The sequence below is a fragment of the Jaculus jaculus genome, chromosome 22 (genome assembly GCF_020740685.1).
Source record: "Jaculus jaculus isolate mJacJac1 chromosome 22, mJacJac1.mat.Y.cur, whole genome shotgun sequence".
NCBI classification, from domain to species: Eukaryota; Metazoa; Chordata; class Mammalia; order Rodentia; family Dipodidae; genus Jaculus; species Jaculus jaculus.
In genome coordinates this window covers 9124597-9137472 of record NC_059123.1, presented here as the reverse complement: position 1 = coordinate 9137472, position 12876 = coordinate 9124597, and positions in this window count along the sequence as shown.

The following is a 12876-nucleotide window of genomic DNA, read 5'->3' as shown; positions in this document are numbered from 1 at the left end:
GTAACAGTAAAATGAGTGGAAGGGACCTTTTACAATTTAATTTAGAAGCCTGGATTCTCTCAAGTAAAGCATGTTTTATTTCAGCATGGCTTTTAGGCTTTCAATATAAATGCTGTGAATCCGAGAGAGAGGGTGTTAGTTAATATAGTATTGGTGACACTTGATTGACCCTAGTGGGTCATCTCACAGACTGGTGCCCTTGAAGTATACTTGGGAGATAATGCTTTCAGCCTATCCTCAAAGACTCTCCATCAAGGTTTGGATAAGGCTGGAGCATATCTCCCACGGGTTCATAGCTGGGGGCTTGGTCCCACTATGGTAATGCTGAGAGACGGTAGAACCATGAAAAGGTGGAGCTTTGAGGAACATCATTAGATCACCAAGGGAAAGCCCTGGGGAGAGATTGGCATGCATCTCCAGGATTCTGAGTGCTTTCAAGAATGAGTCATCAGGGCTGGAGAGATGGCTTAGTGGTTAAGCGCTTGCCTGTGAAGCCTAAGGATCCTGGTTCAAGGCTCAGTTCCCCAGGACCCACGTTAGCCAGATGCACAAGGGGGCGCACATGTCTGGAGTTTGTTTGCAGTGGCTGGAGGCCCTGGCGCACCCATTCTCTCTCTCTCTCTAACTGCCTCTTTCTCTCTCTGTCACTCTCAAATAAATAAATAAAAATACACAAAATATTTAAAAAAAAAGAATGAGTTATCATAGAAAGAAAGAACCCAGACCCCAACTCTCCCTTGCTTCCCATCTTGTACATCCTCCCACTATGCTGCTGATACTGAACAGATAGAGCCACTCGATCTTAGCTTCAAAAACCATGAGGTGGGCTGGAGAGATGGCTTAGGGGTTAAGGTGCTTGCCTGCAAAGCCTAAAGACCAAGGTTCAATTCTCCAGGTCCCATGTAAGCCAGATGCACATGGTGGCGCACGTGTCTGGACTTTATTCCCAGTGGCTAGAGGCCCTGGTGTGCACCCATTCTCTCTCGTGTGCATGCTTTAATAAATAAATTTTAAAAACTCATGAACTAAACATTTTTTTTCTTTATGCCACATGTAGCATCAGATATTACAGTATAGCAACAGAAAATTAAGACATTCAAGATAATATCACGAAGGTGTATGTGTGTATGTGTTTGTGTGTGTAGACACAGAGAGAGGCCAGAGAACAACCTCTGGTATTATTCCTTGAGCACCCTCCACCTTATTAAAGGCAGAGTCTCTCATTGGCTTAGAACCTGCCAAATAGGCTATTCTGGCTGACCAGCAAGCCTGAAAGATCCTCCTGTCTGTAATTCTAACACTGGGATTGCACACATGCACCACCATGCATGTCTTTTGCTTTGTTTTGTCTTCATGTAGGTTCTGGAAATCAAACCCAGGTCTTCCTATCCTTGCAAGGCGAACACTTTACTGACTGAGCTGTCTCCCCAGCCTGACTCTCCATGACTAAGGCCAGTCATGGAGAATTCCCTTTCCTTAGCATGGCTCAGGGGAACCACTTGTTGCTATCCCTCCAGAGTTGGGTTGCCCAATAAAAACACAAATGATGAGTTGTTCTCAGATTGGACATGAGGCCTCCTCACTGGAAGAGAACTCATACCTGGTCCTTGGAGCCAAGTCAGAATCCCATGGATAGGAAACCTGTAGAATCCAGAGAGAAGCCCCCACTGCTCTTTGGCTAAGAAGACTGGGCTTATACCCCCCAAAAGTCTCTCAAATAAGCTATGCATATACCCTTTAATCCAAGCTGCTCTCACTTGTGCTTGGAGAATCTCTTTGATTTTACAGATGGCAGAGATTGCTGGGGAGATCCAAGATGCGTTAATATGACAAGAAAAGATATCTGACCAAACGGGTCATCTCTCTATCACATCTGCTGGGGCAGAAATTGCAAAGGAAGCACTGATGTGAGTACTGTTCTCACTGCTAGCCTGACAACCAGCTCCATGGAAATAGTGACAGATATTGTGGTTAATGAAAACATATCAAACAGAAATCCAGAAGCAGCAGAGAACACAACACTATATCAGAACTGCTAACATGCCCACCAAGGCTCAGCAACCATTCAAGAAGAGGGGAGAGGAAGATTGTAAGAGCCACAGAGTGGGTAGGAATATCCCAAGGTCTGATCTCTCCCCTACAACAGAGATGGAAACCTTTCATGTCCCTGTAGTGAATACCTATAACCACACTAAGAAAGAGCCCTCAATGGAATGGCGATGGGCAACATGGGATATGAGTATAACTTTCTAAAAACTAAAATAAATTTAAAATAACAATAATAAATTAATTACAATGTGAGCCAACACAAGTAATTTAAATTAAAGTCTACATTGAAGGTTAAAAGGAACACATGGAATTTATTTTAAAATATATACTTAGTTTTTGAGGTTGGGTTCCACTCTAGCCCAAGTTAACCTGGAATTCGCTATGTAGTCTCAGGTTGGCCTTGAACTCACAGCAATCCTCTTTTTTTTTCTTTAATTAACGACTACCATGTTTATTAAAAATACCCCATGGTAACACCATCCCTCCTCTCATTTACCCCTTTGAAACTCCACTCTCCATAATACCCCCTCTCCATCTCAAACAGTCTCTCTTTTACTTTTGATGTCTTGATCTTTTTCTCCTCTTATGATGGTCTTATGCAGGTAGTGTCAGGCACTGTGAGGCCATGGATATCCAGGCCATTTTGTGTCTGGAGGGAGCATGTTGTATGGAGTCCTGCCCTTCCTTTGGCTCTTACATTCTTTCCACCACCTCTTCCACATTATACCCTGAGCCTTGGAAGGTGTGATACAGATTTTGCAGTACTGAGCACTGCAGTCATTTCTTTCCATCACCATAATACCTTCTGAGGCATCCCAAGGTCACTGCCATCTGAAAAGAGAAGATTCTCAACCAAAAGTGAGAGTAGCATTAATATAAGGGTGTGAACATTAATAGAAGTGCTTACTGGGCAGTTTGATAAGCATAGTTTTACATTTGGCCAGACAACAGCAGATGTTATACCCCTAGGGCTCATGACTACCCGTTTTAAGTTTTCAGTATCAGGGATGTATTCCCTTCCCATGGAGTGGGCCTCCAGTCCAATTAGAGGGCAGTTGTTTTTCCCCATAACAGATGTGTCATTATTGCACCCGTTGGCTCATTTGGCCTGGCTGGCCAATTATAAGGCTTGCAGTGTCCACTGTTGAGTATCTTCACTGGTGATTTCTCTTTCTCCCATTGAACTGCATACAGAATGGCTTCTTCCAGCTTTCTGTCAGCTGGTATACATGGAGGAGGTTATCAGCTCAAATTGAGCAAGATTTCTCAGTGGCCTTGCAGCCCAAGTATATGCAGTCTTCAGCAAGAGGGTCTTGCCATCTATTCCTGGAGGGAAAGCAAGGGCCTTGGCAATGGCCTATAATGTTTTAGGGGCATCAGGGATCTCCTTGTCCAACAACTTACTGGAAGATATCCCATCCCTGGAACTGAAAATTTTCTAGCAACAATCTATGGCTCCTGAGTGTTCCATTGTCCAAAAAAGTAGGATTACATATGTCTTATTTATATCCTCTTAGATTTTGATTAGCTGTCCCTCCAACTTTCCTTTATTCAATCTCTTCCCCAGGTCTCATTTTGGGCCTTTTCACCCCCATTAATCTATTCTTCTACTTACATATATACAATACCATCCTATTAAGTACCCCCTCCCTTCCTTTCACTTCCCTTTCGATCTCTTTTCTAGTTTACTGGCCTCTGCTGGTCAGTTTTTTCCTTCTCACACAGAAGCCCAGTCATCTGTAGCTAGGATCCACATATGAGAGAGACCATGTGACACTTGGCTTTCTGGGCCTGGGTTACCTCACTTAGTATAATCCTTTCCAGATCCATCCATTTTCCTGCAAACTTCATAACTTCATTTTTCTTTACCGGTCACAGCAACCCACTTATCTCAGCCTCTTAAGTACTAAGATTAAAGTCATGCACCGCCATGCCTGGCTTTAAATTATTTTATTTATTTGCAAGCAGAGAAAGGTAGAAGAGGGACAGAATGGGAGCATCAGGGCTTCTACTCACTTCCCTGAACTCCAAATGTATGTGCCACTTTGTGCATCTGGCCTTCCACAGGTACTAGGGAATTGAATTCAGATCATTAGGCTTTGCAGGCAAGTACCTTAACCACTGAGCAATCTCTCCAGTCCCCTCATTTAAATATAATTTATTTGACCTACAACTAACACGATATTAGGGCAACATCTGAAAAATATAAATACTAATTGTCCATGAGATAGCTCATAATGTTTTGTGATATGTCAAGTGCTCAGTAACCATGTGGGTTTAGTCATTACTGTATTGAATGATGCTATCTTAGAATGCATTATTATTGGTTCAGTATTGATTCTTTTTGTTTTGTTTTTTGAGGTAGGGTCTCACTCTAGCTCAGGCTGACCTAAAATTCACTATGTAGTCTTAGGGTGGTCTCAAACTCACAGTGATCCTCCTACCTCTGCCTCCCAAGTGCTGGGGTTAAAGGCTTGTGCCACCATGCCCGGTGATTCTTTTTTTAAAAATTTTATTTTTTATTTATTTATTAGAGGGAGAGAGAGAGAGAGTGAGAATGGGCATGCCAGGGCCTCTAGCCACTGCAAATGAACTCCAGATGCATGCGCCACCATGTGCATCTGGTTTACGTGGGACCTGGAGAATCAAACTAGGGTCCTTAGGCTTCACAGACATGCGTCTTCACCACTGAGCCATCTCTCCAGACTAGTTTTGATTCTTTATATCACTCTCATAGCTTGAAATGTGAAGTGTTCTTGGATACCATGGCACATAGTCCTCCCAGTTCAAAAGCAAAATAATAAAACATTGGTAGGTTTTGAAAGCAGGTCTGCATTTGCCAGGGAGGAAGGGCAGAATCTACCAGTACTGAAACTCTCAGTGCAACCCAGGCAGACCTCAAGCTCACAGAACTTCTCCTGCCTCGGCCTTCTGACTGACGGTGAGATTACAGATGTGAGGCACTGCACCCAGCTTTCCAGGGAAAGTCTGTTGATGGCAGTATTATGGTCTCCTCTCACTGGCATGCATAGATGCCTGCATGAAAATGGCATAGAGAAACTTGCTACCTTGTAAGCTAATATAAAAACTGAAAAGATAGAAAGACTTGGTTTTATAAGAATTTCTGACTTTACTTTAAAAGGATCACTGGGTGATCCCCTTTAAAAAGAAAACCTCCAGGGCTGGAGAGATAGCTTAGCAGTTAAGGTGCTTGCTGGCAAAGCCAAAGGACCCAGGTTCGATTTCCCAGTACCCACGTAAGTCAGATGCACATGATAGTGTATGCATCTGGAGTTCATTTGCAGTAGATAGAGGTCCTGGCATACCCATCCTCATTCTCTCTCTCTCTCTCTCTCTCTCTCTCTCTCTCTCTCTCTCTCTCTCTCTCTCTCTCCATAGATAGATAGATAGATAGATAGATAGATAGATAGATAGATAAGTTGATAGGTAGATAGATGATAGATAGATATAGGTGTATCTACCTCTTCCTCACTCTCTAAATAAATAAATAAATATTAAACTTCTAGCCAGGGCATGGTGGTGCACACCTTTAATCCCAGTACCCTGGAGAATGATCACTATGAGTTCATGGCCAGCCTAAGACTACACAGTGAATTCCAGGTTCTTCTGGGCTAGAGTGAGACCCTACCTCAAAACAACAACAAGAAAAAATAAAATAAATAAAATAAACCTCCAGAAAACTAGCATATGATTTTTTAATAAAAATTCAATATGCGAATATATTTTCCAGGCTGTATCCATTGTATAATGTGATGCTTCCAAACTTGCTTCCAGTGCCAATCTAAGCACAGGATGTATGTCAAAGATTAAAGACCAACTCGGCTATTTCTGTATCTTCTCTGTATGAAGTTCTTAACAGTCAGCCATGCAACATGTAATAAAATGAGATTCCACAGAACAGTTTATAATGTAGTTGCCTCTTATTTATCTCTAGAGAAGCGATATCCACCTTGAGCTTATCTGTCAAAAGCTTTAATCCCTAAGCTAAATGATATCACAGCTCAAATTTAAAAATACACTCTGATAATTTATCCTCGATTCGTTTTATTTGATCTTGTCTAAAAACAATCAAAATATGAAAAATATAAGATATCTACTAGGTTAATTAAGGCTTAATATGCCAGTTCTGGAGAGGTAGCTCAGTGGGTGAGGTGCCTCCCTACAATGCTCAGAGGCCTGAGTTTAATACCTTACTCCACATAAAACCCACGCCTGTAATCCTAGTATGTGGGAGGGGGAGACAGAAGGATTAGAAGGCCGGCGGGGGTGGAGGGAGCACATGAGACCCTGTCTCTAAAATCTATGCAACTTTTATTTAGCCATTATCTGCACATAATTGAGACACTTCACATCCATTTTGGCATTTTTAAAAAACTATATTTTATTTACTTATTTGAGAGAGAGAAAGAAACAAAGAGCCAGGGCCTCCAGCCACTGCAAATGAACTCCATAAACATTCGCCACCTTGTGCATCTGGCTTATGTGGGTCCTGGGGAATCGAATGGTTGTCCTTTGGCTTTACAGGCAAATGCCTTAACCACTAAACCATCTCTCCAGCCCCTATTTTGGCATTTTGCATAAAGTAGCTTTTTGGTTTGCTATGTGCATTATTGTGATTTCTAGTAACAAGAAATATGCATGCCAACTAGTATTAAAGTGGAATGCTTTTGTTGTGGTTGTTTGGTGGCAGTGTGAGCAAAGTCATACAAGAGCTGGTGTGGTGGCCATGCCTTTAATTCCAGCACCACAGAGGCGGAGGTGAGAGGATCACAGTGAGTTCAAGGCCAGCCTGGGCTAGAGGGAGACCCTGCTCCAAACAGCAAAAAAAAAGGAAATTCATACAACAGATAGGTGAAAAAGAAACACTTCATACACACCACACACACACACACACACACACACACACACACACACACGGGAGGTGCTGCTGTGAAAGTCTTTCTAGCTGAAATAAATTAACAGTGAATCAACAATTCTGTCTTTGGCTACCATTTTGACCATAAAGAATCCACGAGAATCACAGCCCAGAGTGGAAAAGAGGAATTACGCTGGGCTGCCCGGTGCTGATGAACGGCCAGGTTGCGGCCACAAAACACTGTGAGCAATTCGAACCCAGTGGAACTCTCTTCTCCAGCTGTAATGACTGGGCACCAGCCCACAACCTGTACTGAACTCTGCTTAGTCCAAAACTACTGGACTACACGCTAGAGTGCCAGATGTTTCTTCCATGTTAAAGAAAAAAAAAAATACCAACAAAAAGGAAATATCCTTGCCAAAGAAGTCCATAGTTAAACTTGGGAGGGGAAAAATAAAAGCCCGAATCCATAAAGAAGTAGTAGCCCTTTGTCTTGGAACAACCTTGGCCAAAACTTTCCGGGAGAATACTAAAAATAAAGTGTCACAGCCCATTTCCCCCCTGAGCTTAGTGTGAGGGGACTGACTGCAAGAGCTCTTCAGAGTTCCTTGTACAACTGTGTCATCTATTCCCATGGCAATGTTTCTCAACATTTGGCCCATGGAACACTTCCAAGTGTCATCTGGGAAGCTTGTTTAAAACGTAAATCTTGAACCCCTTCCAGAACTACTGAACCAGAATATATGGGCGTGAAGCCCAGAAATCAACGTTGTAACAAGCTCCCTAGGCCGTCATTACTATACATCAAAATAGTGGTCGCTTCTGCCATAGCCCCAGAGGAATAGGAAGCACATATCAAATTATCTATTTTCTGGAGAATTTATGAGTCATGAGGGAAAAGGAACAATCTCTAGTTTTGGGGTATTTCTCTGCCTCCCTACAGTAGGATATGCCAGCTCTGTACATTTCTGTGCCAGAGGTATGTCTTCAAAAGTTCATCAAAGGGCTGGAGGGATGGCTCAGCAGTTAAGGCACTTGTCTGCCAAGCCTAAGGACTCATGTTCGACTCTTCAGGTCCCATGTAAGCCAGATGCACAAGGTAACAGAAGGTCGCACATGTGCACAAGGTGGTGCATGCATCTGGAGTCCGATTACAGTGGCTGGAGGCCTTGGCATGCCAATTTTCTATCTCCAACCCCCCACAGACACACACACACACACACAAACAAGGCTTACCTCAAAACAAAGTTTATAGGGCTGGAGAGATGGCTTAGCAGTTAAGTCTTGCCTGTGAAGCCTAAGGACCCCGGTTCGAGGCTCGATTCCCCAGGACCCACGTTAGCCAGATGCACAAGGGGGCGCATGCATTGGAGTTCGTTTGCAGTGGCTGGAGGCCCTGGCGTGCCCATTCTCTCTCTCTCTCTCTCTCTCTCTCTCTCTCTCTCTCTCTCTATCTGCCTCTTTCTCTGTCTGTCCCTCTCAAATGAATAAATAAAAATAAACAAATTTTTTTTTTTAAAGTTTATAAAGCCCTGGCAGCTGTGGTGAAGAACTCTGGGTAGTGTGTAGAGTGAGCCAATGTGGCTTCTCACCTGCAACTTCGTAATACATGGTAATATCAATACTAGGACACATTCAAGTCCCCCTCATTGACCTGAATGTCAAAGTCTTGTATTTTGCTTTTTATTTATTTATTTATTTTGGTTTTTCGAGGTAGGGTTTCACTCTAGCTCAGGCTGTCCTGGAATTCACTATGGAGTCTCAGGCTGGCCTCGAACTCACGGCGATCCTCCTACCTCTGCCTCCCGAGTGCTGGGATGAAAGGCGTGCGCCATCATGCCCGGCCTAATATTTTGCTATTTTGAATTGCAGAACAGCGGTGTCCTTTTAAATCATATTCGCATTCACGTGTTAGATTCCTGTAGTGAGAAGCCCTCCCTTAAACTGAGCAGTGACCCTCCCAATGTATGGAAGGAACAGCACCTTGCAGGGTGACTTCTCCCAGGAGCCTACAGACAGCTAAGTTGCCTAAGTTGCTGAACAACTCCAGGGATGTCAACTCCAACGTGGAAGATCACCTCCGCTCTGGAAGCATCTCCCTAGAGGAAGTGTGTGCATGTGTATATGTGTGTGGGTGTTGTGTGTGTGTATGTATTCACATGTATAGGTATCCATGTGTGTGTGTACTGATGCGTGTGAGTGTAGAGGCAAAAGGTGAGTACTAAGTGTTTTTCTCCATCACTCTCCACCATATATATAATGTGTTTTATTTATTTGAGAGAGAGAGAAATAGGCCGGGAGAGAGAGAGAGAGAATTTGTGCACTAGGGCCTCTAGCCACTGCAAATGAACTCTAGACGTATGAACCTCCTTGTACATCTGGCTTGCATGGGTCCTGAGGAATCGAACCTGGGTCCTTTGGCTTTGCAGGCAAGTGTCTTAACCACTAAGCCATCTCTCCAGCCCCCTCCATCCTATTTTTGAAACAGAGTCTGTCACAATTCATCTAGTCTAATCAGCCAGCAAGCCTCAGGGATCAGCCTCTTGGCATCCCCAGTGCTGGGATTACAGGTGCGTGTAATGCCATACCTGCCTATAAAATTCTTTTTAATTTATTCCTTTTTATTTTAGGGAGAGGGAGAGAGAGGAAGACAAAAAGAGAGAACATGAAGACCTCAGCCACTGCATTCAAACTCCAGATGCTTTCGCCACCTAGTGGACATGAGAGACCTCACACTTTCCTCACCTTTGTGTGTCTGGCTAATGTGGGATCTGGAAACTCAAACATGGGTCCTTAGGCTTCACAGGCAAGCACCTTAACCACTGAGCAATCTCTCCAGCCCCATACTTGCCTTTTGAGTGGCTGCTGAAGGTCCAGGCTCATGCTTGCTCAGCAAGCCATCAGCCTGCCGTGAGGTTGAGCTTTTCACAGCTATTCTCACAACCAAGGAAGTAGCCTGGGATGATTCTGTGACCTGGACCCAGAAGCCCATTTCCGTATGTACTCCTTAATAGTTGCGAGTTTTCCCACCCAAGTTCACGTCTAGAAACTATTTTATGGAAAAATAGTAAAACAAATCTTCAATACTAAAAGATTAACTGTTAATTTCATTTAAAAAACAAATAAAAATATACATTAAAATAATGAGATTATTAATAAAGTTGTAACATAGGTAAATAAGTTGTAGGTAGACTTAGCAATATTACTGAAAGTTGTTTTTTTTTTAAAGATGCGAAAAGCGTTCATTTATTTCAGCAATGTGGATCTTGAAGTTAGGACTATGCAGAAAGATTGACATGGCCCTTAGGCAAGGATTACAACAGATTTGTGAAGGGCTCTGTGTTTTTTTAAAAACATAGAAAAGTATTCATGTGATTATTTTTAATTTATTTATTTATTATTTCTTGGTTTTTCGAGGTAGGGTCTTGCTCTAGCCCAGGCTGACCTGGAATTCACTATGTAATCTCAGGGTGGCCTTGAATTCATGGCAATCCTCCTGCCTCTGTCTCCCTAGTGCTGGGATTAAAGGAGTGCGCCACCATGCCCAGCATCATGAGATTTTTAAAATTTTGTTTGTTGGTTTTTCAAGGAAGGGTCTCACTGTGGCCCAGGCTGATCTGGAATTCACTATGTAGTCTCAGGGTGGCCTCAAACACACGGTAATCCTTCTACCTCTGCCTCCCAAGTGCTGGGATTAAAGGCATGTGCCACCATGCCCGGCTTCATGAGATTTTTTAAAATGTATTTTAAAATTTTTATTTATTTATTTGTTTATTTATTTGAGAGTGAGAGAATGAGAGAGACAGAAAGAGAGAGAGAGAGAGGTTGAGAGAGAGAGAGAATGGGCATGCCAGGACCTCCAGCAACTGCAAATGAACTCTGGCTGCTTGCACCACCTTGTGCATCTGGCTTACTTGTGTACTGGGGAATTGAACTGAGGTTTCTTGGCTTTGCAGGCAAATGCCTTAACTGCTAAGCCATCTCTCCAGCCCCCTTCATGAAATTTTTAAATTTTTATTTATTTATTTATTTATTTATTTATTTATTTATTTATTTATTTATTTATTTGAGAGTGACAGACACAGAGAGAAAGACAGATAGAGGGAGAGAGAGAGAATGGGCGCGCCAGGGCTTCCAACCTCTGCAAACAAACTCCAGACGCGTGCGCCCTCTTGTGCATCCGGCTAACGTGGGACCTGGGGAACCGAGCCTCCAACCTGGGTCCTTAGGCTTCACAGGCAAGTGCTTAACCGCTAAGCCATCTCTCCAGCCCATGAAATTTTTAAAAATATAAATTGGACAAACATTATAGAAGGAAATCAGGGACTGAAGAGGTAGCTTAGTGGTTAAGACATTTGTCTGTAAACCCAATGGGCACATGTGTACCGGGATGCACACACATCATACATACACACAAAGATTTAATAACAATGTCAATTTCCAGAACTATGGCCTAATAAATCAGTCTTCTTTTCTGCCACTAGGCTTGCGACAATTTCTTACAACAGCAGGGGACAACTAATACAAATGGACGACTAATAAATGACAGAAGAACTAGAATCCTGTATTGGAAATATATGAGGGCTGCCACCTGTCACCATATTAATCATTTCAAATGTTAACACTGTTACCTATTTAAAAAAAAAACTATTGGTGGGTTGAGAAGATGGCTCAACTGTTAAATGTTCTTGCTTGCAAAGCCTGTCTCAGGGGTTTAATTCCCCAGCCATCCCCATAAAGCTGGACAGGCATTCATGTGCAGAGATATGAGACTCTGGTGTGTGTGTGTGTGTGTGTGTGTGTGTGTGTGTGTGTACATGTACACAAAATTAATCTTAAAAACTTTTAACCTATGAGATACTGTCCCTATTGCTCACTAAGAAAAGTCAGACTTCTACTGATTGAATTACTCAGCAGAATTTACATAGCTATCAATCTGGAATGTTAGTTTGACCATGGACAAATTCAGAATGTTTTCAATATTCTACATTCCTTCTCTTCTGACTTGCTTGTCAGAACTCTTGATTTCAAATAGAAGCTGCCTTCAGACCTGGCCTGCTGTAAGCAAAACTATGGAAGATTCAGCAAGTGTACCATGCCTTAACGTGGTTCAGAGCTTCTCTAAAGCAATTCTTCTAACTCATGCATGATATTTGATCTCCGCTGCATTCCCCAGGTTCACACAAAGAATGAAGTTCTAACCTCAGGTACTTAGGAATGTGGGAGAGTGGGCCTTCAAAGAGCTAATTAAGGCAAAAGGAGGTCATCTTGGAAGGACTTAATCTTTCTTTTAAGATTTATTTTTATATATTTGAGACAGAGAGAGGGAGAGAGAGAAAAAGAAAGAGTGAGAATGGGTGCACCAGGGTCTCTAGCCACTGCATACGAACTCCAGACACATGCGCCCACCATGTGCATCTGGCTGGAGAATCAAACCTGGGTCCTTAGGCTTTGCAGGCAAGAGCCTTAAAGGCTAAGACATCTCTCTAGCCCAGGACTTAATCTTTATAAGAATGAAAGACCAAGACACAAGTAACACAGACTGGGGAAGAGCTGTGTGAGGACCCAGTGAGAAGGTGACCACGTACGAGCCAGGGAGAGAGTCCTCCCAGGAGATCAAATCTACTGACACCTTGATCTTAGATTACTAACTCTTCCTGTTGTTTAAGCCACCTTGTCTGTGTACTTTGTCATGGCAACCCTGGCCGACTCATAGCCTGCCTTCTGTGGCAAGGTCCCCTCCCCATCCTCTAGAGATGAATTTTGATTGGTCTAAGTGAGGTCTGAGTACAGCGCTCCTGCTTCTCTTGGAACTGAGATCAGTTGTTTGTGAAGAACACTCAGCCGGTCCTGTGTAGATGAATAAGATTTTAACAGATGGGGAAGAATCTCCAAGAATTCAGTGGTGCTCATAAGTGCTCACTGGGAAGTCATATAGGATGGCATCACCC